Raw genomic sequence first — 27,087 nt, 5'->3', positions numbered from 1 at the left:
CAGATGACTCAGTAGGTAAAGAATCTGCCTGCAATGTAGCAGACTGCCTGCAATGCAGGAGACCCAGGTTCAGTCCCTGAGTCAGGAAGATATCCTACAGAAGGAAATGACAACCCACTCCAGTATTCTTGCCTGGGAAATCCCGTGGACAGAGGAGCCTGGCAGGTATAGTCATTGGGGTCACAAAGAGTCAGACATGGCTGAATGATTAAACCACTGCCACAGAAGTAAGACTTGACCTAAGCAGAGTTCATAATTCTCTTTGAGGACTGATTTCTATTACTTAGCCCAAACTGACCAGCATCTGATGCCATGAACCTTGTAGGTATCTGCTGTTGTCATGGATCCCTGAGTGAGATCTGTACAGGTTGCAGAGACAGCAAGTGAGTCTTCTAATGAAAACCTGATTTTCTGGTCCCAAGTGCTATCAGTTCAGTTCAGTTCAGTTCAGTCGCACAGTTGTGTCCGACTCTTTGCAACCCCATGAATCGCAGCACGCCAGGCCTCCCTGTCCATCACCAACTCCCAGAGTTCACTCAGACTCACATCCATTGAGTCAGTGATGCCATCCAGCCATCTCATCCTCTGTCGTCCCCTTCTCCTCCTGCCCCCAATCCCTCCCAGCATCACAATCTTTTCCAATGAGTCAACTCTTCCCATGAGGTGGCCAAAGTACTGGAGTTTCAGCTTTAGCATTATTCCTTCCAAAGAAATCCCAGGGCTGATCTCCTTCAGAATGGATTGGTTGGATCTCCTTGCAGTCCAAGGGACTCTCAAGAGTCTTCTCCAACACCACAGTTCAAAAGCATCAATTCTTTGGTGCTCAGCCTTCTTCACAGTCCAACTCTCACATCCATACATGACCACAGGAAAAACCATAGCCTTGACTAGACAGACCTTAGTCAGCAAACTAATGTCTCTGCTTTTGAATATGCTATCTAGGCTGATCATAACTTTTCTTCCAAGGTGTAAGCGTCTTTTAATTTCAAGGCCGCAGTCACCATCTGCAGTGACCCCAATCGGGAGCCAAACCTGGGCATCTGCTGGGCATGAGGATCCTTTGTGCCTTGTTCTTCATGCTCTTCATGATCTTGTCCCCCAGCTCACACTTTCATTTGGAATGTTAAGGTCTTACTGCTCTGATGATAGAAGCCAGAAAAGGCCCCAAGGCAGGAGTGTTTCTCCCCAAGCCTGGGGCAGAAGTTGCCCAACCAATGGTTCCCTAAACATCCCCATCAGGCCTTCTCTTGACTTGTTCCTTCCAAAGGGGAGTTGATCTCAGACATCAGGGAGAAGAGGGGAGGATGTCACTAACAATTAGCGACCATTAGCTGATGTTTTTATGGGGATGAAGCATGGCTGCTGTCACATGTGCTTGTACTCAATTAGAAGGAAGTGGTAATTACAGAATCCACAGTTCAAGAGGAGAACATAAACCATGTACTGGGAGTGAGATGCTAGAGACAGGGAGCAGAGATCATTAAGGGTGGTACAGAGGCTAACCAAATGGAAATTTATGAGAATTAGGAAAAGGCATGCCTTTTGGAAGATACATGGAGCGCTCACATTTTCGTGAAAGCCTGACTCTGAAGAGTTTTGAAAAGATTGCATTTGATTCTGGCAAGCAGAGCCCAGCAAGGCAGGCTGGTTGAATTGTAGCCCTAGAAGTCCCCTTCTCCATGTGTCTGAAGGCCATGGGTCAGAATGTAGGAATAGTTCATATCCAAAGTTGCTTACAACTCTTAACACTCCTAGGTCATTAGTGGAGAAATTGAGGTCTAGACAATAAAGTGATGCGCCAACTTCAGTTAGTTGTGCCAGGGGCCTCAGGAGTCAAGTGTTCTGACTTCCAGGACACTCTACCATGTGCAAGGCACTCACTCAAGGCAGAGTCAAGATATGCACATCTATTCTAGAATATTCACTATCTCTTTGTTCTCATCCTCCTAATTATATCGACTTGTCTTTTGGACCTTTCACTACCATCACCTCTGGACTTTGCTATATTCATGAAGCTTAGATAATAGCCAAGAAATATTTTCAGTATGAAATAAATTCATAGTATAGAAGACTATTTAGGTTTTACTTAAGACTACAGTGTTTAGTTTCAGTTTTTACCAACTCTAGCAACTCTCAAATTTCCTTTTAAATAAGAGAACACTGGAATAAATTGTATGGTTGCACCAATACAGTTAATGAGATTTTGAAAAGAGATGAGGGAAGAAAGACACTGGAATTTGAGAACAGAATTTAACAGAATTTGTTAACTGTGAAAACTGAAAAAAAAACATATATCAAATAGGAATACAAAAAGTAAAGATCTGAGGTTCTACAAATATTGAACCAACTCAGAGTAGGTTTGTTTATTATGTATGATCTTGGGCAAGCTACTTAGTCTCTTTAAATTTTGTTGTTTTTTCCCACCTCTAAAATGGTATTTAATTTACTGAGTCCTTGTAAAAATTGGCGACAATGTACGCAAGGTACCCTGTGTGTCGTGTGTAGTACTGAGCAGCGAGGTAGCTTGACAACAATGCCTCTCTATATCCACGGCCTTTGGGAGGTGAATTTGCCATGGTCCTCCAGGGCTTCCCTGGTGGCTCAGTTGGTAAAGAGTCTACATCCAATGCAAGAGCCTCAGGTTTGATTTCTGGGTGGAGAAGATCCCTTGGAGAAGAGCATGGCAACCCACTCCAATATTCTTGCCTAGAGAACTCTATGGACAGAGGAGCCTGGTGGCCTAGAAACCACGGGGTCACAAAGAGTTGGACATGACTGACTGAGTTACACTTTTCACTTTGCTGTGGTCCTATCAAACCATGAGTTTAATTCTCTACATAGTGAGTTGAGGCTCTGCCTGTGATTTGCTTTAGGTAGGCAGTTATCACAGCAGTTCTGAATCAACGTCCCTGTTTGCTTTCTTGGACTCTTGCAACCACTCGTCAACATGCCTGGGCTAGCCTTCTGGAAGACAACAGACGCATAATTCAGTCCCCAGCATCACTCCATCCAATAGCCAGACAAGCCCAGTAGCAGCACTGCCTAGCTGACAAGCATTCGATTGCACAGGGAGGCCAACCAGAAGACCAGGAGATGAAAGGGTTTACATTTTCAAGCCGTGGGACTGTGAACTAATAGAGGAGTGTTGTTTTAAACCACTGTGTTTTGGGATGATCTATCAGACAGCAATAATGAACTAATACAAAGTAGTATTTTTCTTAGAGTGTTGAAATGATTAAGGACATTATCAGCTCCAGATAGCATAAGGAGATCTTCAGAATTTTCTTTTTCAGAATATAGAAGCACCTTACAAATTTTTTAAATTTGTCTCTGAAAGTATTGTTGTTCTTTAGCTACTAAGTCTTGTCGAAATTTTTTGTGACCCCCATGGACTATAGCCAGGCTTCTCTGTCCATGGGATTTCGCAGGCAAGAATACTGGAATGGGGTGCCATTTCCTTCTCCATCTGAAAGTATTATTTTTGTCCAAAATGTCAGGTGGTAGCATCAATAAATAACTATAGCAAGGAGCAGATATTAATGATGGGAATATAGACTGGTAACACACGGTCATTTCTTGCAGAAGTTGCTCTTTAAAAAGAAAGTTAAGGAAGGAAGCACTTGAAAGAGCAGAGGAATTATTGGAGAATGATTTGATGATAGCCCACAGTTAGCAGATATTAATTACTTACTCATATCCTCTCTAACCACTCCCCCCACACTCCATACACACACACACACACACACACACACACACACACACACACATACCACAGAGTCACTCCCCTTGTAACAGCTTTTCCAAGGGCAGTTGGTAGATCACAGAACCCTTTACCCTCCTTTTCAGAAAACACTATTAGCCTCAGGCCACCCATTGTCCCCAACTGTTTTCTGTTTATTTCTGGTGTCAGAAACAAGCCCATGTATCCCACCCGACAGTGGCCTCTGCATCTTCAGATGCATTCTGACAGGGTACAGCTTGGCCCCTATCTCAGACTGAGGCTCCAGGAGGAAGCTGTGCTGGGTCCCCAAGCCAGATGTCTGCCTAATGGGCTAACAGGGCAGGGTTTGCAAACAGACAGATATGGAGACTCCTGAAAGCAGTTTGCTTTGGCTCTCAATGGGAAACCAGGGTCCAGACTTCACAGAAGATTGAAAAATCAGGTCACATGTGATGGGAACTTGAACAGAAGCAACTGTTGCTTTTTAAAATCTGTGTTTATAGTTTTTTTTTTTTTTTCCTGTAGAAATATCTGTTAAGAGCAGCAGGCAAGAGGAAGTTTGGCAGACAAGAAAGTTTCTTATTTCTTTTCAGCAAATTGTTCTTGGATACATCTTTGGCTGAATGATGGACCAAAAGCACCTGCCAGTTTCACCTTAGGTTTTGACAAAGAAATTGAGTTATGAAAGCAGCCTGGGATTGTAGATTATCTCAAACTCAAATCCAAGTAATCCATATAGCAAGAACAAAGAGAAAATTCTAACTATTCTACATAGTTATGAAGATTTCACAAAAGTTAAATTATATTTACTATGAAGGGGCAAAAGATCAGAGAAATGGAGCATTTTAGGTATTCAACATGCCTTAAATAGCCCAGCATTTTACAGATTAAGAAACTGAAATTCATATATTTGAAGCTGCCAAGCAAGTTCTTTCCCCAAAGAAAGCAGGTCAAGTTAGAGATCTGGGGATGCACAAAGTTACTTGTGCAAATTAGAACCCAGCAGATTAATTTCTCAAGTATTTTCTTAGAGAAATTAGCAAATACAATTTCTGAGCTGTAGAAATTACGTCTCAGTTTTCTGCCCTCACCAACTTTTCATTTCTAGCAACAGTGCCTGAATATTCTGAATATTCACTGTCTAAATAATAGTCTATTTATTGCAGAAACCAACCCTCCACTCCATAAACTAAATTCTACCTGTGTGTTTGTACTTGTGTCTCACTAGTCACTGCCCTCAGGCTCCAAAATCAAAATTCTTTTTAGAGAGATTAATTCATCTATGACTTTTAATACCATCAGTTCCTTCAGTGCCGCACAAAGCTAGGCATGGCAGCTTCCTTCTAAGCCCATGGAATGGCTGGTAACTAGGCTCTTTGCCAGAACTGATCTTCCCAGGGGTCCGTCAGATCCTGTGTAATAGCCTTGGCCAATGTCTCCAACCTTCCTCCTCACCACTAACAGGAGCACCTCCTAGTCTTGTTTCCTTTTCTGGAGTCCAGGAAGCTCAAGATTCAGGGCCTTTGCACTTGCCGTTTCTGCTACCTAGAATGCTCTTCCCCACCTGCATCAGGGGACTGGCTTCTTCTCATTCTTCACATGTCAGCTTGTAAATCTCCTCCTCAGAGTGACTCTCACAGACGGCCCTATTTAAATTTTCCCTGCCTAATATCTTCTACCATCAACAAACTGTTATTTTACCATGGAGCCCTGACACAGCCGGTTCTCAAGTGGGAATTATCTTGCCCTCCAGAACATACTTGGTGATGTCTGGCAACAGTTTTTGTTGGGAGGGGAGGGCTTCCTACTGGCATCTAGTGGGTGGAGTCCAGGGATGCTGCTGAACATTTCACCATGCACAGAACAGCTCCACAACAAAGCCATCAATACCAGTAGCAGTGCCAATAATGAGAAACCCTGGAGTCGGAGCAGGTAACTGACAGGAGGTGACTGCAGGTTGACCTGCGAGCTGGATCTGGGCAATCAGAGGTCCCTTGGCTCCTCCCTGTCCTTGAAATTTACCATCTGCCCTCCCTTCCCACAGTGGGAGCCATTTTTTAGGAGGCAGTCATCAAAGACCAACGTGTTGCGGGTCCGTCCTCATGGTGGACGTGACTGAACAGCGCTGCTGCTGCTGCTGCTGCTAAGTCACTTCAGTCCTGTTCGACTCTGTGCAACTCCATTGACGGCAGCCCACCAGGCTCCCCCGTCCCTGGGATTCTCCAGGCAAGAACAGCGCTAAAGCCTCTAAAGATACTTAAAAGACTCTGGCCAGAGGGTTCGGAAATCTGTCTGCTGCTGCTGCTAAGTCGCTTCAGTCGTGTCCGACTCTGTGCGATCCCATAGACCACAGCCCACCAGGCTCCCCCGTACCTGGGATTCTCCAGGCAAGAACACTGGAGTGGGTTGCCATTTCCTTCTCCAATGTATGAAAGTGAAAAGTGAAAGTCAAGTCGCTCAGTCGTATCCGACTCTTAGCGACCCCATGGACTGCAGCCTACCAGGCTCCTCCGTCCATGGGATTTTCCAGGCAAGAGGACTGGAGTGGGGTACCACTGCCTTCTCCAGGAAATCTGTCTGGCGGTACCCGAGCAAGCCACGTATGTAAGTTCACTTGCTGAGTAAACCTGCTGCCCACCTATCCGAGAGGCTGCTTCTTTCATCGGTCTCTCCCTGCTCCTGTTCCGGGGACCGAATTCAGATTTCACAGGGAAGGTTCCTAGGAGGTTGGGGGCCCAGCAGTTTATGCGCCAGCCAGGAGATGGAAGCAATGGGCTTTGGGAAAGGGGCATTCATGGAGGGAAATCCCTGGTTGATCATGCCCTCTTTGCGGACAGGGATGACCCCTTGTGAGATGTCTGTGGTTCAACAGGTGATTTGGGGGACACCCTGAGGATGCAGGCTGCTTGAATGTGCTTATTTGAGGGATGGCCCTTCTGCACTGTGACACAGAGGAGACTGCGGCAGGTTGTTAATAAGTATTTGTTGCAGGAAAGTGTGGCCCAGTCATGTTTAAGGACAATGGCTGACAGCCTTTTCAGACAAAACTAGGAAAAGACCATAGAGAAAAGATATATTGTAAATTTACCCGGAAGCAGTTTTGTATGGCATTAGTGAAAACAGTTCTTATTAAAATCAAGAGGTTTCCTCATGGTTTGATATATAATCTGTTCTGGGTCAGGAGAAGACCTGTGAACAAAGTGTTAAGCAGATCAGTACTAATTCAAGAGACAGATTAGCCAAGGTGGTTCAGTGCCCAGCGCCAGTTTCCCTGGTGATGGTGGTGGTGTAGTTGCTAAGTCGTGTCCAGCTCTTGTGACCCCATGGACTGGAGTAGGTTGCTGTTTCCTTCCCCAGGGGATCTTCTCAACCCACAGATTTTTTACTGTTGAGCCACCAGTGTACCTGGAGTGCTCACTAAACACAGAAAAGGAACTACAACATGATTGCTTGCAGTTGTAGCATCCAAACTTTTTGATCATGGACCCCTGTGAATACAATTTTTTGAATATGCACCATGATAAATGTATACATATTTATTCATAAATTATATGCATGTGCATATAATACAGGCATTAATGTATGTATTAATAAGATACCTAGATTCACTCAACTTGGAATTCATTAGAAAGCACAGCTAATGACATCCATTGGTAGTGGATATAAATCCATATTTTAAACGCTTTTCTTAATAATTTCTAAAAAACGTTGGGAAATTTTTGGGAGCCCTCATTACATTTGATTGTTTTCCCCTTGTAAAATTTACAAAGAGAATATGCAAAAAAGATAGACTGTCAGCCCCATCAATTTTTGTTGTTCTTTATACTTGCAGTATCGTTTTTAGTCATCAGTGTTTTCATTCAGGAATATGTTAAGCAAGTTGTATATACTTTTTTAAGAACAGGGAATTAAAAAAATGTTTTACTTTTATTTGGCTGCATTGGGATCTGAGTTGCAGCACGCATGTTATTCATTGCGGTGCATGGACTTAGTGGCCTATGGCACGTGGGATCTTAAGTTTTGTGACCCACGTCCCTGTATTGGAAGGCAGCTTCTTAACCCCTGGACCATGAGGGAAGTCACTCCAGTTGTATATTTTTAAGGGATGAAAGTGAAAGTTGTTCAGTCGTGTCCGACTCTTTGCGACCCCATAGACTATTATAGAGTCCATGGAATTCTCCAGGCCAGAATATTGGAGTGGGTAGCCATTCCCTTCTCCAGGGGATCTTCACAACCCAGGGATTGAACCCAAGGCTCTTGCACTGTAGGCGGATTCTTTATCAGCTGAGCCACCAGGGAAGCCCAAGAATACTGAAGTGGGTAGCCTATCCCTTCTCCAGTGGATCTTCCCAAGCCAGGCATCGAACCAGGGTCTCCTGCATTGCAGGCGGATTCTTTGCCAGCTCAGCCACCAGGGAAGCCCTTTCAAGGCATAGTTTAGTTAAAACTACACAATATCGTGCATAAATCCATATGTAGTAAATTAAGTGGACAAATGTAAACTGCACAGTATTGTGAAGTGCACAGTATCGTGACATAAAAAGCAAAGGGAATGCCATTGACGAACCATCTACATGACAGGCTCCTCCTCCTCTTTCTTCTGGGCACTTCATACACCATCTGATCCCTTTGAAAGCATGAAAAAAAGTGAGAATGAGCTAATGTGATTCTCTACATAATTTTTTTCCTTTCCCCAGGTAAAAAAATGTGAAGGGAAGTTCTCATATTTTCTTCCCATACTCCAGGTGATCATCTTCCACAGTGGAGCTGTGCACGCTTTCTTTGGACCTCATTGACTTAGAGGACAAGAAATACGACTGCTGTGTCCTTTGACCAAGAGTGGAGCAAGCAGACCCGAGAAGGCATGGTTTTGCGTTTGTGTGGAATGCCTTACCCCGTCTTCTTTCAGCTCTGGGTAAGGAAACTGATCTGTTTGTTTCTGAGACTGCAAACTGGCCCCAAAGGAGCTCAATTAATACTCTTTATAGGAATGAATACATAAATGACCACATAGTCTCACCAATGGAGGAAAAGAAGCAAAACTATCTCACTTGGGGATAGTAAACCTAGTATGACGATCATTGGGTATAACATACAAGCACTGGGGGCCATGGTCAGTGACTTTTGAGGCTCAGGAAGTAATACACATCCCCTCAAAAGAAAAGTACAGATCATGTAGAAAGAAACAAAGAAGCCCCACAGCTATTCTTCTGCTTTGATATATTTATACCTACTCATCTCTGCTCAAATATATATGGCTTCCATAAATCTAATAAACCCACTCACACAGGAAATGAGGGAAAAAAATTGAAAAGTATTATTAATGCCTTTATGAACCGAGAGAACTATGATATAGCAGAATAACAGCAAGCAATAAATTATACATTAAATAGCCTTGTTATTTCGAGTAAATTCTGGCCCCACAATATTTTTAGTTTTAGAATTATTTAACTGTCTTCTTAAGATATAACAGTGAACCAATAACTAAGTTCTCGCTCTTCTTAAGGGTACATAAACCAATCAATATTCAAGCCTCGCTTCTGAGTTTAACACTCTTGGGAAAAATGGGCCAGGGGCCTGGCACACTTATTTGGGGTGGACAGGTTCAGGGCCAGAAAAACTGAGAACTGAGTGCATGCTAAGATACTTCAGTCATATCTGATTGCTTGCAGCTCTGGGGACCATAGCCCACCAGGCTCTTCTGTCCATGCGCTTCTCCAGGCAAGAATGCTAGAGTGGGTTGCCATGCCCTCCTCCAGGGGGTCTTCCCGACCCAGGGATCAAACCTGTATCTCTTACACGCATTGGCAGGCACGTTCTTGTCCACTAGCGCCACCTGGAAAGCCGGAACACTAAGTATCAAGTCATAAATGGAACCTCTATGATTAGCATAATCATCACATTCTTCTTATTCACACAGTACCTTAGATTCTGACTGTTTTTCAGGCAGGCTCTCCAAAAATGCAGCACAATTGTGCAGCTGTCAAGATGGATTAGAAAGTCTGCACCGTCTCACCAGTCATATCTGTCTTAGAGGAAATAGCTTGTCCTAGGGCAGCACTGGAGAAGGAGAATGATGTAGTTGGTGGTACTTCACCTTTGCCACTGCTATCCTCAAGTAAGGTCCTTTTCCTTGATGTGAGAACCTGGTGTAAAGAGTACTCAGTAGACAGGCCAGTGTTGATGAGGTTGGAGGGATTAGATAAGCCATCCCCTCTTTCCTCACTCATTCAAGGCCATTGGCGCATTATGTAAACTGTTAAATAGATCTGCATTTGAAGTACCAGAGTAATGCTTTCCCCCCCATCCTTTGTTTAAAAGAATTTCTGCTCTTTGCTCAGATCTCACAATCAAGAACTCCTTTATATATTTTAAGACAGAATTTCCTTGCCAATAGAGGTCCTACTATCTGAAGGCCCTACGGTGGTGCACATTCAGGGGCTGCTGCAAAACTGTCATCCTGGCAGAGGAATTGCTATTTAGAACCAGAATAGACCTGTCATGGAACTGGTTATGTCCCTCAAGCACCTTACTTATGTATAGGAATTGCCCACAATGTATGTGTGTTTCACAGCCTCATGGGAAATGATCAGTCCAGTTGGTAACACCTGTGTTGTGCACAAAAGACTCACACTTTTGATCAATGAAGTATCCACAGATGCTCTGAAATTCTGTACTCAGTAGGTGATTCCTCATGTCCTCTCCAAATAGAATTTGTCAAACACAAGATCATTAAAATATATAAAAGATTTGATTCAGTGAACAGCCACCTGGAGGAATCCGAATGTGTGTTTGGGAGGTGGGCGAGAGTGGGGAGACAGTCAGGTAGAAATTCTCAAATATAAGAAAATGACAGCAATTTCTGTCTTAACCTCTTCAGCTCTGGTTGCTAAGTTACCATGGCATACCACTGTGCGTGCTTTTCAGTTTTTGGTTTTGGGCCTGACAGTTTGATTAATTCTCTGGAGTGTAAAATCTGCACAGTGAATATTTAAAAATTACACATGCATGCACACACACACCCACCCACTCACCCATCACCCCATTATTGCTTGTGCTTTATAAAAATCTGTTTTATAATTAAATTGACATATGTAGGTGGAAACCTGAAATGACGCTTCATTTTGGGGAGAGAAAATTCTCTAATGTGTGATGTTTCTTGAGTTTTTTTCTTCAGCTGTACCACCCAGTTCACGCTTCCCAAATAGCAGGCATTTTTTTTTTTAATGTGCATTTAACCCTTCACTTCATTCCTAAGAAAAATGGAAAAATAAGACAAGTGTTATTTAAGAGTTGCCATTGCTTTTCTTTCTTCTGTGTGTCTTACTTGCTATGTGATTGAGTTCAAAGGTGTCCATAAATATTACTGTAAGCTGACGGACTAGTGGGCTGTGGGGTGTCAGACATAGTTATAAGAAGACATGTCAGTGTCAGCTAGCTAGACCAGTGGTGGTTCAAAATCCCAGGCATTGCATTAATGACAGTGCACCAGAGTTCAGTGTGAAAACTTTTTTTAAACAATCATACCAAAAATGGCTTCCAAGCCAGGCTCTTGTCCAGTTCCTCAGCATTTTGTTGCAGGGATTCTATCCTCAAGATATAATGCCTTTCTCTCTCAGTCTGTGTATCACCCAATTTTTAGAGTTTTGAAGCAAAAGTGACAACCTAAGATCCTTATCACTAAAACACAGTGAGTCTTCGTAAAACCCATGCGAGGATTCATAGCAGCAGGTGTACAATAAGTGAGCGTATGCAGGTGAAGCTATTCCAGACGCTGAACAAAACTGACCTTTTATGAGCACTGCTGTGTTCATACCCAAATGGGCGCCTGACCTCGAGAGTGGCTAGAAATGTCAGAATCTCAGACTCTGCCAATCAGGTAGTCAGGAGAAAATCTGATTGGTTTAGCCTTTGACATTATTATACCTTTTTTTGTTTGTTTGTTTTTGCAGAGGAGAATTGGGACTTAGCTGCTCTTCTGATCAAGAATGAGCTGGTAATAGCTGGAATTGTTTTATTAACTAGAAACTCCCCTGTGCCCATTCTTCTTCTTCCGTCTTCCTGCTACAGTTGCTCAAGCAAGATCCTTGGAGGCATCCCTTATTGTATCTGTACTCAGTATCCCATCTCCAAATGATAAGCCCTAGTGAGTCTACATCTGAAATGTATTTCAAATGTGTTCCCTTCCTTTTGTTTGTTTGTTTGTTTGTTTTGGCTATGCTACCAGGCGTGTGGGATCTTAGTTCCCCGACCAGGGATGGAACCTGCGCCCCTCACCTTGGAAGGGCGGAGTCTTAACCATTGGACTGAAATGTGTCCCCTTCTGGGTGGAGATTGTAATCATGAAAATGGTCTTATTGCTTCCAGTCTTTTTCTACATCTTCTCCATTTCCTATTCCAGAATCAGGTTTTTAAAATGTATCACATTATTCCCCACTTAAAATGTCAGGTAACTCTCAAAGATCCTTCAATGGCTTTAGAATTTATCCCATATTCTTTACCTTCAAAATCTGTATGTACTAGTTTATGTCAGAATCTCTCCAAATCTCATGTGATGATTCCATCCACAGTATCCTCTAGTCACTCTCCTTATTTCTGCTCCTGGTGCTTCCCCACTTACAAGTCTGCCCAGAACACAGACTGTCATCCTTACACAACTTTACAAAACTGGCCACTTCTCATTGTTCTCGACTTAAAGGAAAAGGAGTCTGCCGCTGCCTTATTTAAAGTACTCCCTTTTGCACTGATGACCTTGGCTCACTCTTCATCATAACATAAGTTTTTAATAAGTATTTCATTGTCTGTTTATTTCCTGTTTGCTGGCTTTCTTCTCATTAGACTATATGTTCTATGAGAGAAAGGAGTATGCTTGTTTTATCCACCAGTATATCTCCAGTGCCTACCTCAGAGCAAGGGAAATAACATTTGAGGAACAAGTGAATGAATGAATGTAGTTACAGATAAAGATATGGAAAACCACTGGGGAGGTGAAAGCGACGTGAAGTGACAGGAATCAGCTTGCAACAAGAGCTTAGTTGAACAGTGAGCCTCTCTTTTATATCTTCTGCTGAGGCAACACTTGATCACTTATGATTGTGGATACAGGCCCATTTCTCTAGGAAGAAGACATATTACTAGTGCAAATAGAATCCGTACAAATAGATGCATTTGCTTGACTTGGCCTCTTACACCACTATGTGCAGCGAAGTTAAGAATTTGTCTCAAATGACTTCCCTGTAATTGGTAAATAGATGGTAAGTAGTCTGCCTGCAATGCAGGAGACCCAGGTTCAATCTCTGGGTCAGGAAGATCCTCTGGAGAAAGAAATGGCCACTCACTCCAGTATTCTTGCCTGGAATATCCCATGGATGGAGAAGCCTAGCAGGGTTTTGCAAAGAGTCGGACACAACTGAGCGACTAACACTACACTACATTGTTGTTGTTAAGTTGCTACGTCATGTCTGACTCTTTGCAGCCTCATGACCTGCAGCACTCCAGGCTTCCCTGTCCTTCACTGTCTCCTGGAGTTTGCTCAGACTCATGTCCATTGAGTCAGTGATGCCATCCCAATATCTCATCTTCTGCCATCCCCTTTTCCTCTTGCCCTCAATCTTTCCCAGGATCAACATCATCTTGCCTTCAATCTTTCCCAGCAGTGAGTCGGCTCTTCACATCAGGAGGCCAGAGTATTGGAGCTTCAGCTTCAGCAGCAGTCCTTCTGTTATTATTGAGGAAAAAAGTGCATGTTTTCAACAGTACAGACTAATTGTCTAGTCCTAGACCCTAGGATCGGAGAAGGCAATGGCACCCCACTCCAGTCCTCTTGCCTGGAAAATCCCATGGACAGAGGAGCCTGGTAGGCTACAGTCCACGGGGTCCCTAGGAGTCGGACACTACTGAGCAACTTCACTTTCACTTTTCACTTTCATGCATTGGAGAAGGAAATGGCAACCCACTCCAGTGTTCTTGCCTGGAGAATCCCAGGGATGGCAGAGCCTGGTGAGCTGCTGTCTATGGGGTCGCACAGAGTCGGACATGACTGAAGCAACTTAGCAGCAGCAGCAGACCCTAGGCTATGCCATATTTAATAAGGAATTTCCACGCATCACAGGTCAGATGAAGTCCTAAGGCAGGATGATGAACCACGTGGAGAAAAAGTTGTTCAAGTGTTCAATCCATCATATCCTTGTGTACCTGCACCTCAGGGAAGAGTGGTCTTCCATTTTCAAAAGGAAGAAAACCAACTTCTGTTGAACAGGGATGGTCCTCGTCTTTTGCAATTATTCTGCCAAACACTTTTCTATACGAGACATAATTTATGACTATGATGGGAAGGGCATGATGTGTTACACGTTACATTTCAAGTTTTTAAGGCTGCAGGTTGCAGAATGATATTCAGAGAGCTGAATTTTTTCACTTATGATTTTTGATAAGTGAAGAACCACAGACTGCTTCAAATTGTACAGATTAAACTCTGTTCCTAGTAGAAAGGTAATCAAGCCAAATAGAAAAGACTGTTCAGGCCAGCCACTCTAAATGAAAGGCTGAATAACACATTGGTAATTGGGTCTTATTTAGCTTTCCTGCTTGTGGTTTGAGAGGAGGAGTCAGAAAGCCATGAATGATGAGAACCAACCACAATGCACTCTCTGGCCTGGGTGAATGGGTCTTTCCTCAAGAAGGATGGAAGCAATGAAGAAACAGAAGAAGGAAAACAAACAAGATGAAGTCCATAAAAATCATTTGCAATACAAATGAGAATTTAAGCTGCAGACGAAAACATACTTCCAAAAATTATTCATCATTGGATACAAAAGTAAATTTCATTAAGTAGGTGGTTTATATGCTCAAGAATATTCGTAAAAAGAGATTCCAAAATAAGAGATGAGAGTTGACAGAAAATAATAACAGAACACTGGAATTTAACAGATGTTGATTGAGATGCAGGGAATTGGTGGAGAGGATGCAGGAAGAGTAAGAAAATGCTGCTTTTCTAATATTTATAGACAGGAAGCAATAAATTATGTTCTTTGTTACACCAGTGAGTTGAGAAAGTATATGATTCTTGATATCTAAGAGTACATACTCTTAAAATATGACATATATCTCCTAACTTATTAGGAAAATACTAGAAGCAAATAAAAGATATTTATTAAACACCGTATGATAAACAAATGGGAGCATAAAAACTAAAAGCATAAGAAATATTTAGGATACTTTGCCTTTTAGAGGCCGAAGGCTCATATTAGTTAAAACAACCAAAACAGCATTTATATAGTTTTTATAAGAAGTACAACTATAAGAGAATTTCAGTTAGTTAAAAATTGGGACAAAGATATATCAGTGAGTTGAGAAAGTATATGATTCTTGATATCTGAGAGTACATACTCTTAAAATACGACATATATCTCCTAACTTATTAGGAAAATAGTAGAAGCAAAATAACTCCAGAACTGCTGGATATAATCAAAATCGAATCAATTCCAAAAGCAGTGTGGACAAAGAAGCTGATTTTATTTTGATGGAAAATTCCCTAATGGAGATATAACAATTCTAAATCTTGATATGCCAAATAAGGTAGAATGTAAATATATCCAATAAATGCCTTTAAATATGCAAGGAACAGTCAATATAAGTATAGTAGTGAGGGATTTTTAACACATCTTTTAGTTTTTGAGAGATCATTTAGAGAAAAAGAATAAATGAGGATAATTATTTCCTATTTCTTAATATGTTTGGCATTGTGCCAGGTTTCAATGACGCAATCGTGAAAAAGAAATACAGTCTTTGCACTTTGGAGTGTATACAGAAAATCTTATTCATATAGATGCATGTATATTGAGAAATATATATTGAGAATGTGTATTAAGTATACATGTATATACTTCTATCTTCTGGAGAATATATTACCTTATAAATTATTCATGGAAAATTGTTTAAAATGAAGATACATGAGAAAAAGAAGAACTTTTCAGTTAATACATAGGTAAGATTCTAACACTATCATATTCTAAAAATAGAAATTGAGTACAAAAAATTAAAGAGACAAAGCTTTACTGATTGGAAAAAAATCAAATTTCCTAAATAACTAAAGTATGATCATTGCAACCTCAGACTCTTTAGGAATTAAGGACAAGAAAAGCTTTATATTTGTATGATCATGAATAGTATATGGTCAAATCTATACTCAGGGATATATAAATATTCTGAAACATCTATCAAAAATGCATTAGTTAGGACTTCTTTGGTGTTCATTGGTTAAGAATCCACTTACCAGTGCAGGGGACATGAGTTCAATTCCTGTTCCTGGAAGATTCCACCTTCCTCAGGGCAACTAAGCCCGTGTGCCACAGCTATCAAAACTTGCATTCTAGAATCTGAGAGCCATAACTCCTGAAGCCCACACCTCCCAGCTGCTGAAGCCCACCCACCCTAGAGCCCGTGCTGCACCACGAGAGAGGCCACCACAATGAGACGCCTGTGCACCCCAACTAGAGAGTAGCCCGCACTTGCTCCAACTGGATGAAGTCTGCATGCAGCAGCAAAGGCCCAGTGCAGCCAAAAAATAAGCAAACAAACAAAATTTTAACATGAATTAGTCAATCATTTTATTCTTAATACTAGAAAGATACGAAGAAAATATGCCAGAGAATTTAAAATTAAAAGTCGACATTAGCGTGCCACATCTTTTTCCAGTCATCTGTCAGTGGGCATTTAGGTTGCTTCCGTGTCTTGGCTGTTGTAAACAGTGCTGCAGTGAACACTGGGGTGCATGGATCTTTTTGAATTATGGTTTTCTCTGGTTATATGCCCAGGAGGGGGATTGCTGAATCACATGGCAGTCCCCTATTTAGTTTTTTAAGAAAGCCATTTGCAGGGCAGGAATAGAGACACAGACGCAGAGAATGGGCCTGCGGATATGGGGGGTGGTGGGATGAACTGAGAGACTGGGATTAATGTATGTGCATTTCATGCCTAAACAGATACCTAGTGGGATCCTGCTCTATAGTGCAGGGACTTCAGCTTGGCGCTCCGTGGTAACCTAAGTGGGTGGGATGGAAGAAATGGAATGGGAGGTCTAAGAGGGAGGGGATTGTATGTATACTTATAACCAATTCACTACATTTACAGTGTGAGGCAACGTTGTAAAGCAATTATACTCCCCCACCCCCCCCACTCCGCAAAAAAGCCCTCCTTGTTCTCCATAATGGTTACACCAATTTACATTCCTACCAACAGTGTAAGGTTCCCTTTTCTCCACATCCTTTCCAGCGTTTATTGTCTGCAGATTTTTTTTTGATGACCCTTCTGACCTTGTGAGATGATACCTCATTAAAGTTTTTATTTGCATTTCTCTAGTAATTAGTGATGTTGAACATATTCTCATGTGCCTGTTAGCCATCTGTGTGTCTTTGGAGAAATGTCTATTTAGATCTTCCATCCGTTTTCTGATTGGGTTGTTTGTTTTATTTTGATATTGAGCTGGATTAGCTATTTACATATTTTGGAGATTAATCCCTTCTTGGTTGCATTGTCTGCAAAAATTTTTTTCCCATGCTGTGGGTTATCTTTTAGATTTGTTTATGGTTTCCTTTGCTCTGAAAAAGTTTGTAACTTTAATTTAGTCCCATTTGTTTATTTTGTTTTTATTTTCATTACTCCAGGGAGTGAATCAAAATAGATATTGCTGTGATTTATATAAAAAAATATTCTGTATAGGTTTTCCTCTAGAAAGTTTTGTGGTATCCATTCTTACATTTACGTCTTAATCCATTCTGAGTTTTATTTTGTGTATGGTGTTAGGAAGAAGATGTGGTACATATATATAATGGAATATGACTCAGCCATAAATAGAACAAAGTAGTGCCTTTTGCAGCAACAAGGATGGACCTAGAGAGTATCATACAAGTGAATTATGTCAGAGAAATACAAATACCATATGATATCATTTACATGTGGAATCTCATAAAAATGATACGAATGAATTTATTTACAAAACAGAAACCAACTCACACATCTCAAAATCAAATTTATGGTTACCAAAGGGGGAAACGTGGGGGGAATTGATAAATTATTAGTGATAAATAGATAACTAATAAAGACCTACTGTATACCACAGGGAAATTTACCCAATATTCTGTAATGACCCATATGGGAAAAGAATCTGAAAAAGAATGGATATATATATATATATATATAAGTGTATATATATATACACACACATATATATTTATGTATATATATAATTGACTCACTCGGCTATACACCTGAAACTAACACAACATGTAAGTCAACTATACTCCAATAAAATTTAAAAATAATTCAGTAAAGGCTCTCTCTGCCCCAACTCCCCCCAAAGATATTCAGTTTAGTCTCTGAGTCGTGTCTGACTCTTTGCGACCCCAAGGACTGTAGCACGCCAAGCTTCCCTGTCCATTATCAACTCCTGGAGCTTGCTCCAACTCATGTCCACCAAATTAGTGATGACATCCAACCATCTCATCCTATGTCATCCCCTTCCCCTCCTGCCTTCAATCTTTTCTTGCATCAGAGTCTTTTCCAATGAGTCAGGTCTTCACATCAAGTGGCCAAAGTATTGGAGCTTCAGCTTCAGCATCAGTCCTTCCAATGAATATTCAGTACTGATTTCCTTTAGGATTGACTGGTTGGATCTCCTTGCAGTCCAAGAGACTCTCAAGAGTCTTCTCCAACACCACAGTTCAAAAGCATCAGTTCTTCAGCACTCAGCTTTCTTTATGGTCCAACTCTCACATCCATACATGACTACTGGAAAAAAACCATAGCTTTGACTAGACGGACCTTTGTCAACAAAGTAATACCTCTGCTTTTTAATATACTGTCTAGGTCTGCCATAGCTTTTCTTCCAAGGAGCAAGCATCTTTTAATTTCATGGATGCAATCACCATCTGCAATGATTTGGAGCCCCCTAGAATAAAGATAATCATGATGGTGTGATCACTCATCTAGAGCCAGACATCCTGGAATGTGAAGTCAAGTGGGCCTTAGAAAGCATCACTACGAACAAAGCTAGTGGAGGTGATGGAATTCCAGTGGAGCTATTTCAAATCCTGAAAGATGATGCTGTGAAACTGCTGCACTCAATATGCCAGCAAATTTGGAAAACTCAGCAGTGGCCACAGGACTGGAAAAGGTCAGTTTTCATTCCAATCCCTAAGAAAGGCAATGCCAAAGAATGCTCAAACTACCGTACAATTGCACTCATCTCACATGCTAGTAAAGTAATTCTCAAAATTCTCCAAGCCAGGCCTCAACAATACGTGAACCGTGAACTTCCTGATGTTCAAGCTGGTTTTAGAAAAGGCAGAGGAACCAGAGATCAAATTGCCAACATCCGCTGGATCATGGAAAAAGCAAGAGAGTTCCAGAAAAACATCTATTTATGCTTTATTGACTATGCCAAAGCCTTTGACTGAGTGGATCACTATAAACTGTGGAAAATTCTGAAAGAGATGGGAATACCAGACCACCTGACCTGCCTCTTAAGAAATCTGTACGCAGGTGAGGAAGCAACAGTTAGAACTGGACATGGAACAACAGACTGGTTCCAAATAGGAAAAGGAGTACATCAAGGCTGTATATTGTCACCCTGCCTATTTAACTTCTATGCAGAGTACATCATGAGAAACGCTGGACTGGAAGAAGCACAAGCTGGAATCAAGATTGCTGGGAGAAATATCAATCACCTCAGATATGCAGATGACCCCACCCTTATGGCAGAAAGTGAAGAGGACCTAAAAATCCTCTTGATGAAAGTGAAAGAGGAGAGCAAAAAAGTTTGCTTAAAGCTCAACATTCAGAAAACGAAGATCATGGCATCCGGTCCCATCACTTCATGGGAAATAGATGGAGAAACAGTGGAAACAGTGTCAGACTTTATTTTTTGGGGCTCCAAAATCACTGCAGATGGTGATTGCAGCCATGAAATTAAAAGATGCTTACTCCTTGGAAGAAAAGTTATGACCAACCTAGATAGCATATTCAAAAGCAGACACATTACTTTGCCAACTAAGGTCCGTCTAGTCAAGGCTATGATTTTCCCTGTGGTCATGTATGGATGTGAGAGTTGGACTGTGAAGAAGGCTGAGCACCGGAGAATTGATGCTTTTGAAGTGTGGTGTTGGAGAAGACTCTTGAGAGTCCCTTGGACTGCAAGGAGATCCAACCAGTCCATTCTGAAGGAGATCAACCCTGGGCTTTCTTTGGAAGGAATGATGCTGAAGCTGAAACTCCAGTACTTTGGCCATCTCATGCGAAGAGCTGACACATTGGAGAAGACTGTGATGCTGGGAGGGACTGGGGGCAGGAGGAGAAGGGGACGACAAAGGATGAGATGGCTGGATGGCATCATTGACTCGATGGATGTAAGTCTGAGTGAGCTCCGGGAGTTGGTGATGGACAGGGAGGCCTGGCGTGCTGCAATTCATGGGGTCGCAAAAAGTTGGACATGACTGAGCAACTGAACTGAACTGAAAATAAAGTCTGTCACTGTTTCCCTTGTTTCCCCATCTATGTGCCATGAAGTGATGGGACCGAATGCCATGATCTTGGTATTTTGAATGTTGTGTTTTAAGCCAGCCTTTTCACTCTCCTCTTTCATTTTCTTCAAGAGGCTCTTTATTTCCTCTTGGCTTTCTGCCATAAGGTGGTATCATCTGCATATCTGAGGTTATTGATATTTCTCCTGCAATCTTGATTCCAGCTTGTGCTTCATCCAGCCTGGGATTTCACTTGATGTACTCTGCATATAAATTAAATAAGCAGGGTGACAATATACAGCTTTGATGTACTCCTTTCCCAATTTGGAAACAGTCTGTTGTTCCATGTCCTGTTCTAACTGTTGCTTCCTTACCTGCATATAGTTTTCTCAGGGGGCACGTAAGGTAGTCTGGTATTCCCATCTCTTTAAGAATTTTCCACAGTTTTTTGTGATCCACACAGACAAAGGCTTTAGTGTAGTCAAAAAAGCAAATGTATTAGTGAATTAAAAAACAAAGGATAATAATGATATATAATAACAAATGATAAAAACATATAGGGATAAATATGTGCTCAGTTGCTCAGTGAGACCTGACTCTTAACCCCATGGACTATAGCCCATCAGGATCCTCTGTCCATGGAAGTTTCCAGGCAAGGATACTGGAGTGGGTAGTCATTTGCTACTCTAGGGGATCTTCTCAACCTGGGGATTGAACATGAGTCTCTTATGGGTCCTGCATTGGCAGGAAGATTCTTTACTGCTGTACCACCTGAGAAGCTCCAGGTATATACTTAAGGCTTAGCCAAAACTATATAAGGAAATTTAGATAAAATATCTGTGTAAAATATTGTTACACAAATATCAAGGAATAACTTCTTATATATTACTTAGAAATAAATTTGACAAGTCATATACAATATCTGTATGAATAAAACTACAAAGTAACCATAAACTGTGATATATAAAGAGATATGTTTCTGAAAGGGAAAATTGATACTGGAAAAATACCACCTCTTACCACATTATTCTGTACTTTTTAAAAAAATGAAAAGTTCCAACAGGTTTTTTTTTTTTTTTCCTTGGCCAGGGTTGGGGGTGTTCAGGGACTATTGGAGTTATGATTTTTTTTAATTGGGGTATAGGAGCTTTGCCGTGTGTTTCTGCTGTGCAAGTGAATCAGCTGTATTTACATGCATATCCCCTCCCTCTTGGGTCTCCTCCCACACATCTAGGTCATCACAGAACACTGAGTTGAGATCCCTGTGCTATTTATCTGCTTCCCACTAGCTATCTATGTTGGAGAAGGAAATGGCAACCCACTCCAGCATTCTTGCCTGGAGAATCCCAAGGATGGGGAAGCCTGGTGGGCTGCCGTCTATGGGGTCGCACAGAGTCGGACACGACTAAAGCAACTTGGCAGCAGCAGCAGCAGCTATGTATGTTACACACAGTAGTGTATAAATGTCAGTCCCAGTTTCCCAATTCATACCATCCTCCTTTCCCTGCTTGGTGTCCATACATTTATTCTCTATGTCTGTGTCTCTATTTCTGCTTTGCAAATAGGTTCCTCTGCACCACTTTTCTAGATTCCACATATATGTGTTAACAGACAATTTTTGTTTTTCTCTTGCTGACTAACTTCACTCTGTGTGACAGACTCTAGGTTCATGCAGGCCTCGACAAATGGCCCCGGTTTGCTCCTCCTTGTGGCTGAGTAATATTGGTTGTATGTATGTACCACATCTTCCTATCCATTCATCTGTGGAGGGCCATCTAGGTTGCTTCCATGTCCTGGCTGTTGTAAATAGTGCTGCAGGGAACACTGGGGTGCATGTGTCTGTCTGCATTTGGTTTTCTCAGGGTATAGGCCCAGTAGTGGGATGGCTAGTCATATGGTAGCTCTAATTTTAGTTTTTTAAGAAACCTCCATACTGTTCTGCATATTGGCTGTTTCAATTTACAGTACTACCAACAGTGCAAGAGGGTTCCCACTCCTTTACATCCTCTCCAGCATTTATTATTTGTGGATGTTTTTATGATGGCCATGCTGACACATGTGCTGCTGCTGCTAAGTCATGTCCAACTCTGTGCAGCCCCATAGATGGCAGCCCACCAGGCTCCCCCGTCCCTGGGATTCTCCAGGCAAGAACACTGGAGTGCGTTGCCATTTCCTTCTCCAATGCATGAAAGTGAAAAGTGAAAGTGAAGCCGCTCAGTCGTGTCCTACTTGCAGCGACCCCAGGGACTGCAGCACCAGGCTCCTCCATCCATGGGATTTTCCAAGCAAGAGTACTGGAGTGGGGTGCCATTGCCTTCTCCGTGGGAGGTGATTATAAACCCCTTATTGACTGATGTGTGCATTGCTGGGGTCTTTGGCTGGAGTACACCGATACCTACAACCATAATAAAAAAATGGTGCTTTTGTTCTTAGATCTAGGAACAAACTGATGAGAAGAGTGCACTATAATATCATTTAAATTTTATTCTGTTTGTAGGTGTCAGTGTCCTCCAGCCAAAGATCCAGCAATGACCACATCAGTCCACACTGGGCTTATAAGCCGCTGAATCATGGGAGATTGCATACCATGGGGGACATGGAAGAGGGGAGTCAGAAAGAGGGTTTTGTAAAGGACCTGTTATTAGATTGGGGCTTTGATTAGGTGGTTTGTGGGAAGGTCTGAGAAAAAGGAGGTTTGTTGTGAATTGAATGCTATCAGAAAATGGGGACAGTTCTATAACTGAGTATCTTAGCAAATCTTAGCTAGAAGGAGGGTAGGCGAGAGACAGAGAAAAGCTGTGACTGTGAAGAGAAAAAAGCAGCATTCACTCATAGTAGCCAGGAGAGGGGGATGCTCAGTATTTCGTGAATGTTTTGGTGACAGTGAGTCCGTTTAGACAATATAATAGCGTTCTTCTTTCGACTGTTTTTTATCATTGTCTCACAGCAACTTGGTCTGAAGTTGCTGTTCTGCAGCAGGAGAATGGCATAGCCCAGCTTTGAGTGACAGGTTTACTTGTAAAAACTCTCAGGCCTCCTTGTAATTGTCAGGTCAGTTTCTGGATCTCAGAGGCTGCTTTTTCTCACTGTCTTATGTGCATGCATGCTAAGTCACTTCAGTTGTATCCGACTCTTTGTGACCCTATAGACTGTAGCCCACCAGGCTCCTCTGTCCACAGGATTCTCCAGGCAAGAATATTGGAGTGGGCTGCCATGCCCTCCTCCAGGGGATCTTCCCAAATTAGGGATCAGACCTGCATCTCTTTTGTATCGTGCATTTGCAGACAGTTTCTTTTCCACTAGCACCACCTGGGAAACCCATCTCACTATCTTATTTGGACTTAATAGAAACATCTTATTTTTCCTATTTAAAAACTCTTTTTAAAGATTTTCTTGTTTTTCTTTTTTCCTCCTGACTTCTACTTGAAGCTATGTAACTCTTGAAGCTATGTAACTTGTTTCTACTCCTAGTGGTTACTCTTAAACTTTTTTTAACAAATTTTAAAATTTCCCCTAATTCTAGTCAGCTGATATCTCTATCCTTTTGTAGAATGGCATATTAGCTTTGGAATTTTTTTAACTGTGACATGCTTCCATTCCCTATGCTACTGCTTCTAGTTTAGTTTCATCTCATTTTTAAACAACAAATGACATCACTAGTAGTATTGTAAGTAGGCAGTCCATATTTAAATTCTACTAACATGGTGGCTTGGTAGTAAAGAATCTGCCTGCAATGCAGGAGACCCAGGTTCAGTCCCTGGGTTGGGAAGATCCCCTGGAGGAGGGCATGGCAACCCACTCCAGTATGCTTGCCTGGAGAACCCATGGACAGAGGATCCTGGCAGGCTGCAGTCCATAGGGTTGCACAGAGTCAGACACGACTAAAATGATTAAAAAACAGCAGCAGCGTGCAAACCAAACCAAACCAAACCAAACCAAAAACATGTTAAAATTTTTCTTTTTCACATTTACTTTTTATATCCCCCTGCTTTTTTCCGGATTCCATTTTCTTTCCTATTGAATGGAATAGATTTTCAAAGTTCTTTTACTGTTGTTTGTAATCTATAGATTATCTCAGTTTTTTTTGTTTGTCAGAAAATATTTATACTTTGTTCTCCACTCTTGTACAAAATTTCAAATTGAAAGCAACTTTGTTTTCCTGGCAAAATATTTCTTGGAGATAGTGTTCTATTGGCTTTGAGAGTCTACTGGTGCTGATGTGAAGTCTGCTGTGCAGAAAAAGTCACATCATTTGGTTGCAATTAAGAATTTTTTGAAATTGTTGATAATTATTCCTTTCTATGAGTGTTTTAACATCTGTAAACCCTGCAGGTTTTATAATATGCTAGCAAACCTGGTGACATCCCCTTGATTGCTCATTTACTTGTTTACCAAATATTTACTGAAAGCACATTATTAGCCAGGCAGTATTTCTATGCGCTTTGATTGTTGTTATTGTTCAGTGTGACTCTTGGACTATAGCATGCCAGGCTCCCCTGTCCTTCAGTATCTCCTAGAGTTTGCTCAGATTCATGTATTGACTTGGTGATGCTATCTAATCATCTCATCCTCTCCTGCCCCCTCCTCCTTTTTCCTTCAATCTTTCCCTGAATCAGGGTCTTTTCCAATGAGTCATTTCCTCACATCAGGTGGCCAAAGTATTGGAATTTCAGCTTCAGCATTAGTCCTTCCAATGAATATTCAGGATTGATTTTTGTTTAGGGTTGACTAGTTTGGTCTCCTTGCAGTCCAAGGGTCTGTCAAGAGTCTCTTCCAGCACCACAATTCAAAAGCATCAATTCTTCAGCACTCAGCCTTCTTTATGGTCACACTCACATCTGTACATGACTATTGGAAAAACCATAGCTTTGATGATACAGACCTTTGTCGGCAGAGTGATGTCTTTGTTTTTTAATATAGAGTCTAGGTTTGTCATAGCACTTTGACTACATGCTAACAAGTATCTTATGCATAAGATATTGTATATGAAACAGGTTAGCCAAAGAGACTTTTCCTACTTTCTAGTTGTTTGGTCTCAAAAAGCTGAGAATAATAGCTGTCAGATAACCTATGCAAGATATACTAAAGGTTTGGAAGACTGTTTCATGACTACTAGCTTATTAATTATCTCCAGCTTTTATAAAATAAGGCTATTAATTCATTGGAAGATTGGAGATAGGCAAAGAGCATATCCTTAGAGAGTTGTCAGAGCTCTTAAGGTCATGGAAGGGGAGCTCACGAAAAGCTCTCAGAGAAATCAACTTCTGTCCCCTGAAATCTGAGGGATTCAGAGAATAATGGCTCCGAAAGTTTTAAAAATTAGCAACTAGATGGTATAAACTTACTGCATGGTGAGAAGACAGAGGCTACAAGGAAAGTAAGCTGAACTTTTCCTGACAGTAGGGGCAAGGAAGTGTAGTGTCTGTGGGCCATTTGGGAGATCATTGAAAGAAGCTGTACTCTACCCTGAAAGGCAGTATTTTCTCCTTTCTTGTACCTTGACATAGTTTAGTGAAGGTCTAAGGACTTGCTGCTGGTCCCAAGCAGTTCTTGGCCAAAATGAAGTAATAGCGCCTCAATTTGCCTTCTTTCCTGAAACGACAAAGAACAGGCAAAATATATAGTTTTTGAAGCACAAAATATCACATAATAAAGGGCTATGATCCCTGAGAATTGAGGAAACAAATGAAATGAGCCTTATAATGGTCCCTACTAACTGCCTAGAGACAGGCTGTGTGCGGATGGGGGAGGCCCAGGAGGTGGCTCTCCATTTCTCTGGCTAAATGAGAGAAAATAGGAGCCATAGAGGGTGAGGAGGCAGAGTTTACAGGGCAGAGGAGCAGAGAGGAGAAAAAATCAGAGAGAACAAGTTTGGAGATCTACCTGGTCTTCAGTTGAGATCTGATCATTTCATGCATGTCAGAAGGTATTTAAGATCAGTGAAACAAATGCCACCAAGTTTAGAGGAAGTAGTCCCCATAACTCAGTCAGGGTCAGGAATAGTTTCATTTGCACCAAAGTGGAAAGCTGCATGTGTGTGCTAAATTGCTTCAGTTGTGTCCAACTCTGTGCGGCCCTGAGAACTGTAGACACCCATGGCGCCTTTGTCCATGGGAATTCTCCAGGCAAGAAGCTGGAGTGGGTTGCCATGCCCTTCTCTAAGGAGGGGGTCTTCCCTTGAAGGAAAACTTCATGGTTCATGGATCATAAACAGAGTACTCAGAAGGGTCTTTCCTAAGCAGTGGTGCAAAATTTAGTTCTAGAACCCACTCAAATCAAACTGTTTTAGTTTAAATACATCTCTGAATAAAGCTTAAATTATTTATAGTAAAATAAATATGTCTAGTACTCAGTAAGGCAAGACTTACAAAGTCTGATATTGAATAATAAATTTACAGGCATGAAAACAAACAGAAAAATATGACACATGATTAAAGTAACAATTGTTCCATCAAAACAGATCTAGAAATCATATTGATAGAATTAATACAAGGGGACATCAAACCAATTATTGTAATTGTCTTCTGTATTTTTAAGAAGCTCTACTTTCAAGTTTCTGCTTTAAGTATGTTTAAAAATTACAAAAATCAAATCAAACTTTTGGAGATGAAAGTGATAATATATGAGATTAAGAATATGCTCAATCAAGAGAATCAGAAGACAAGCCATACACTGGAAGAAAGTATTTGCTAAAGACATAAAGGATTGTTATCTATAATATACAAAAACCTCTTAAAACTCAAATAGACCAATGACCTTAGCAGGTACCTCACCAAAGAAGATATACATTATGTATCATTAGTAAATTGCCCTTTTAACAGCAATGAGGTTATGTACACACCTATTAGA

Source organism: Capra hircus, chromosome 27 (assembly GCF_001704415.2).
Source record: "Capra hircus breed San Clemente chromosome 27, ASM170441v1, whole genome shotgun sequence".
In the NCBI taxonomy this organism is placed as follows: Eukaryota; Metazoa; Chordata; class Mammalia; order Artiodactyla; family Bovidae; genus Capra; species Capra hircus.
This window is presented reverse-complemented; position numbering follows the sequence as displayed.